Below are 6961 nucleotides of genomic sequence, written 5' to 3' on the forward strand. Positions count from 1 at the left end.
ACATTCGGCATCAGGACCATCCGACCCACTCAAGGGGACCCATGGGACATGGGCTGCTACCACTGTGGCCAAAAGGGCCACATACGGGCCCAGTGCCCCAGGCTCAGGGACAGACTGAGCAGGCCGAACCCACAGAGGGTTGACTGGGTAGAGACCCAGCCCGGCGAGAGGCAGCATTCCCAGGGAAGGGGGGCTGGCAGAGTACCACCTGCTAAGGAGGGAGGAGAGCCCCAGGCCAGCTTCTCTGGGGGGCCAGATGCTCCGGATTCAAAGTTCTCCGTTTACAGGGTTGGCGCGGGGCTGTCCCTGCGGAGCGAGTGCCTTGTTCCCCTGGAGGTGGATGGGAAGAAAGTTTATGGTTACTGGGACACGGGCGCAGAGGTGACACTGGCCCGGCCCGAGGTGGTGGCCCCAGATCGGGTGGTGCCCAACACCTTCCTGACCCTGACCGGGGTGGGCGGGACCCCATTCAAGGTTCCCGTAGCGAGGGTACACCTGAAATGGGGGGCCAAGGAGGGCCCCAAGGACGTGGGAGTGCACCACCATTTGCCCACTGAGGTGTTGATGGGGGGGGGACCTAGAGGACTGGCCAAGCAGCCCCCAGACCGCCTTAGTTGTGACCCGCGGTCAGAGCCGGCGAGGGGCACTGCGCCCTGGCCTTCGGGGGGGTGCTTTGCCTGAGGCGCGGGACCCTAACCTGGTGGGGAGGGAACGCCCAGGGACGCGGCTCAGGGAGGCTGCAGCTTCGGACCCAGCGGGCGAGAGAGCAGGTGGCCATCCCCGTCCCAGCTGCTGAGTTCCAGGCCGAGTTACAGAGAGATCCCTCCTTGCGGAAGATAAGGGACCTGGCCGACCTCAATGCGGTACAGACCATGGGACGAGGTGGCCGGAAAAGGTTCCTGTGGGAGAAGGGGTTCCTGTACCGAGAATGGGCTCCCCCAGGGAAAATGGAGTCAGGGGGGATCAGGAGGCAGCTGGTGGTACCCCAGAAGTATCGCCGCCAGCTGCTGTGCCGGGCCCATGACATTCCCCTCGCAGGGCACCAGGGAACCTGGCGTACCCAGCAGAGGCTGCTACGGAGCTTTTACTGGCCTGGGGTCTTTGTTACTGTCCGACAGTACTGCGGATCCTGTGACCCCTGTCAGAGGGGGAGGAAGGCCTGGGACAAGGGGAAAACAGCTTTAGGACCCTTGCCCAGCATAGAGGAGCCTTTTCGGAGGGTGGCCAAGGTAAAAAGGGCGGCTCTAAACCAAGAGAGCCCAAAGCACAGACCTCCAGACTGGAGCGCTGGGAGAAGACCACAGCCCAGTTGGAGCCCCAGAGGTATGGGGGTGGGAAAAGGGCACAGGCCGCATAAACCTTCCCACATGCGAACTGCGAGTGCCATCAAGCACCCCAACCTAAGGGGGAGCGTGAAACTGGAGGGGCCTGGTGTAATTCTCACCAAGGAATGGGAGGGATGCGGGGGCATCCATGGGAACGGGGGTATGTTCGAACTTCCCCGGGTCACTGGCTAAAGTGACCCTGCTCAGTTCGGTCTCGAAGGGGGGAGAGATGTGACGAACTGGGCCTGTTCTCACTGTGGTCTGTGAATGCTGACAGGGGAGTGTGCTGGGATAGTTTGCATTGGAGGATGGGATCTGCCCGAGGGCGCATACCTGAGTGTGTAACATGAGAACCCAGGAAGGGGTTGAAGGCGAGGTGACTCCTTAGCCCGGGAAACTGGACAAAGGCTGTGGGAGGGGTCGCTGAAGGCAGTGTGCTGGAAGCAGGCAGGGAGAGAGGGCTGGGGGGCAGAGATGGCTCTGTCCTCCCAAGGGGGGCTGGGCTGGGATGCCTGGGGACCCCAAGATGGACCTAACTGAGGGGGTCCCTGTTGTCTGTGCCTGCAAGACCTGTCTTGGACTGTATTCCTGTCATCCAAATAAACCTTCTGCTTTACTGGCTGTCTGAGAGTCATGGTGAATCGCAGGAAGCCGGGGGTGCAGGGCCCTGAGTTCCCCAATACTCCGTGACAAGCGCATCATGACATCACACAGAAAGTCCTCTTTAGTTCTTTGTGGCCACTTTCTAATTCTGCGCAGCCATCCAGCCGGCGATAACAAAGAGTAAGGCTGGGCTCCCAAGGTCATCTCTATGAAGCCAAAATGAAATGTTTTACAGAAGCAGTATTGTTTGCAACACAGAGACCACTGATTTAAAACACAGCCAATATTCACATACCTGTCACTAACTGGCTGACCCCAGGCAATCACACATGAGCCACAAGACCCCCCCAAAATGGTGAGTAACTGCAGGGGCAGGGGAAATCAGTTTTCCAGGACTGTACTGTATACTGGGCATGTGGCTCTTGGGAAGAGCCACCACTGTAGTGGGGGCCTTATAATCATTACTGTCCCCACATTTTCCACAGGCTGTGTTCATTACGGAAGATATCTTGCTGCTGATGGTGAGCAGAGAATCAAGAGAGGGTCTTCTCCAAGACTGCAGCTTCTGCCCTGGCCCTTATGCGGCTCGCCTGTCTGCAGCAATGGTCCTGCCCCCCTTCCCCCATGACAGCAGAATGACATGGGAAAGTTACCCTTAATGGGGCAAGAAACAAAGCAGCTCTGCCAAAGAACCTGTGGCAGCAGATTGCCCAGAATCTCCATGAGAGTTTCCTGGAGATCTCTGAGGCAGATTCCTGTGAAGTGAGGGAGTCAATCAACACCCTGTTCCACCGCTCAGACTAGGCATGTGGTGGTACGTGCATCATCCAGACACAAGCCTGCTTTCTGCAACCCTCCTGCCCCCAACAGCTCACTTCAGCGATTCCCAAAATCAAAGCCATTTACCGGGGGCCTCCTCTCCTGTTTGCACTTTGCCAACATCTGACAGCTGTGACTGGCTAGGCTCCTCCAGTGTAGAGAAGAGCTCCTGGCTGCATGCATCTCTGACCTCCAAGGTGTCCTCTGCTTCTCCACATCCTTATCCAAGATTTCCTCCGCCTGGCTCAGTCCACTCTTGGCTGGCACATGAGCCACTGAAGTATCCATAGTTGTCTTCACAGTGGAAGTGTGGTCACCACTGAGTATCACATCCAGCTCTTGGTAGAACCGGCAGCTCGTGGGTGCAGCACAGGAATGGAAGTTTGCCTCCCATGCCTTGTAATAGGCATTCCACAGCTCCTTCACTCCTCTCCCCAAATGCTGATGAGGTCCAGCAGCTCGGCATTACTCCAAGCAGGAGATCACCTGGTGCGTGGAGCAGGCATGGTCACCTGGAAAAATGCACTGAGACCACTGCACGCATCACCGAGCAAATGGGAAGGGGACTTTCAAAATTCCCAAGGAATTTAAGGGGTGGGGATGACAGTTGGTCACCTGAGGGCAGGGCAGTAGAGTTCAAACTGGTGACCAGAGAGGTGATAACAGGCATTGTGGGACACCTCCCGGAGGCCAATCGCAGCACTGTAATCGACCAGCGTGTCTACACTGGCATCGCGGCGCAGTAGCCCCAGTGCAGAAAGCTGTATGCCTCTTGTGGTGGGTTTGTTTGTTTGTTTGTTTTACTGCACTGCAACTGCGCAGTTTCTGCACACTTAGTGGCTTGGCAGTGTGTACACCTCAGGAGTTACAGCGCAGAAAGCTGCTTTACTGCACAGAAACTTGTCAGTGTAGACAAGGCCTTATTAAAAACTTTTGTTTTCTCTTTTTTTTTTTTTTTTTTTTTTTTACAAGCTCTATAAAAAGTGTCAAATGAAATCTTTCTGCAAAAATTTTCATTTTCAACAAAAACCTACTTTCCATCAGTTTCTGTGATGAACATTTTTTAGCCAGCTCTAATAGTGGTTACTGTTGCATTAAGAAGTAATTCTGATACTTATGCAAACTGCTCAATAATTGTGAAATGTTTGGATAATCGTTCAGCATTCCAGTCATGCTGGCCAATGTACAGCGCAATACTTCTCCAGAGATGTCCTATGTAGACATCTTTTATCATTAGAAGTAGATATTGAATGTGGTAATTCCTCTTTCACAAGGGTCCATTCCTCGTTCCAGCTCAGTTAATGTGAATCTTGCATACTTAAATTTCAGTTGACTGTTGCTTCATTTTTCAATTCCTCTGATCAACTGTTGTGTAGTGTTGCTGTCCAATGTTATCATGTGCAGTGGTAGATGTACCATAGTTAGGGTTTTGTTGTTCAGTTTTAACATGAGTTTTAAGCCTTTGCTTTATAAAAATCTCATTGAAATGGAAAAAACAAAATCCTAGACTATAAACTTGATTCATCTGAAGAAAAGTGAACACAGAGAATAAGAGATTAAAAATCACCCCTTTTGTGCTCCTGCTTCCAGATTGTCTATCTTCTTTGTACTGTTATTACAAGAAATCTAATACACCTTGGGATCTGGCCTTCAACCACATTGTTTCTCCTTGCAGTGCATATTCCTAGAATATCTGTTATACATCTGTAGCGTTTGTTTATACAGCATTTTATATAGTTTTAGCTGTAATGGAAACTGTGCACCAAACTGAACCCACCACTGTTTATTTGATGACAAAGCTGCCATAACACAAACGCCCCTCCCTCACTTACAAAGGTTGGGGAAAGAGAGAGAAAATCACCAAATAACCTTATAGCCTAGTGAAAGAGGAAACCAGGAATTCAAATCTCACCTCTTCTAACTGCTGTTTAAGTTTTCATGCAATACACTACCCATATTATTGACTGAGGTCATGAACCCAAACCTAGAAGAAAGGAAAGAGCTGCTCAACACACACTCTCAGTTTTTAAATAAGTTATCAGGGAGCTTATACAAGATCATTACAGGACCAGACTCCTGGTTTCTAATATGACAAACCCTAATCTTATCCATTGCACCGTGCACTGCCTTTTAAAAAAGATAATCCACACAGGTTTAGTCTGCCTCTAACCACTATCGACCCACTCCTCTTGCAGAGCCAGGAATAGAATCAACCTTGAACAGAGACCCAAAAGCCATACCTCAGCACTGTTAAGGCAGAACAACTTCCCAAATGCATGGAATGTGTAACAGGCAGATGTGCTGGTTTGTTAATGTAATTGAAGTGAGCCTATGAGATCACTGTTAAGGTTTGTCATTGGAGTGCATGTTTGCTGAAGCTGGAGAATGTATGGTTTTTGGAAATCTGGTGGAGATAGAAGTATGTTGGGGCTGATGACGTCTGTTATCAACAGCATGTAGGCAATATAAATGTGGAAAGGAATGCACAAGTCTTTCACCTTTTGGCCATGATTTTAGGCTGGGGGAGTGGGGGTGGGCTGCAGCTTACCACCTTAACTGCCAAACTGTAGTTTTTGTTTGCTAATGGGAACTGTGTTCCATCCCAAACATGGCTGCACTTTAGCAAGGAGTTAAATGATGTAGGGCCTGATCTAAAGCTTACTGAAGTCAATAAATGGAGTCTTTCCATTGATTTTAATGGGCAGTGGTCAGACCCACAATTCATGGGGAGGATAGGTGCTAAATAAAAGTCAAATATTATTAATTGTCAAGACTTGGGGATTGTTTAACCTGCAGTAGCAATAATGTAGGGACTGACGCCTGGCTGAGGTTAATTGTACTGTACACAACCTAAGCCAGCAGTCACCTCTTCCTCACCTAGTCATTAACCCGCAGGATATGCCCTGTGTCTCACCTGACAACAGATACATTTATTTGAATTCATTTCTCCATAAATAAAGACCGCTATCCTAGTCTAGGAACTTATAGAATTTGGTTTTATGCTGAACCATTTTTCAAACTTGCAGTTTCTGAAAGAGCTATCCAAAAGTGCATATATTAGCTACTAGAACGTCCTGTGAGGAAACAGCAGCAATTTTGCAACCAAAAAGAGCTCCCATGTTCACTATTCACTGGATGTTAGCCACTACGTGGGAGTTAAACTTAGTCTGTTTTGAAAAGTGCCATAAACTCTTCAACTTTCACCTGCAGAGCCACCCAAGAAGGGACCTTAGTTTCAACATCTCCATCAACTTCCGTAAGGCACTCTAGCCCACAAAGACATCAAAAAGATTAATTTCTAAATTAACCAGAATCTAAAAAACCAACACTATATCCTACGCATAGGAGCACATTTTCTGATGCCTAACACATGCACATTACATTGTAAATTGCTCAAAAACTAGATGGTGAAATCTAGGGTTCATTTTAGTCATCTAACTTTTGTATCTTTCTCCATAACCACAATCCTCTAACATGAGCTACACAGATTCCAGCAAGGAACATCTGTGCATTGCAGCTTGCCCATGCTTCACTCTTAAGATAGTGATGCTCAGTCACTGGTATGCATTTATCAGGGGAGTATGCTTAAGGTAGTGGACTGGGAATCGGGATATCTAGGGTCAATTTCCAGCACTGGTACCAAGAGTGCCTAACAGAACAGGACCCTGATCTCAGTTGGACTCTAGGCACATAATAAATGATGAGAGGTAAGCCTCACTTGCCCACCAAAAACCTTTTTGTAGCTGGCTTCATATTGTAAATTCAATGCAGCCTTCTTGTGAGACTCGGTCACTATATTCCATTGGAGTTTGAATGCCTATTCTAAGCTGCATAAACTCAGTGGCGCTGTGCTGCTTATCAACTCTTAGTTTAAAATCTGGTTTTCAGAAGCTGGCTTAATCTAATATGTCCTGATTATGTCACCAAGTAACAGATGAAGAATCCTAACAAATGTTGGTCACACATCCATTCAAACCACTTAAGAAAATAGGGAATGACTTATGTGGTAATATACCTTCATGCTAGCAAGGGGGAACATATTGCACATCAAGCTGACTGTCGTTCAGCTGGTTGTTTTCAACACAGCCATAGTAAAGGAAACGTAGCAAACCAGCAAACCAGCTGGAAAACCAGTCTCATTGGTGAAACGTACCATTTGAAAAGAAACAAGGTCATGAACTCTGAACTCCTGGATACATAAGCTAAGTTTCTTT

The sequence above is a fragment of the Malaclemys terrapin genome, chromosome 1 (assembly GCF_027887155.1).
Source record: "Malaclemys terrapin pileata isolate rMalTer1 chromosome 1, rMalTer1.hap1, whole genome shotgun sequence".
In the NCBI taxonomy this organism is placed as follows: Eukaryota; Metazoa; Chordata; order Testudines; family Emydidae; genus Malaclemys; species Malaclemys terrapin.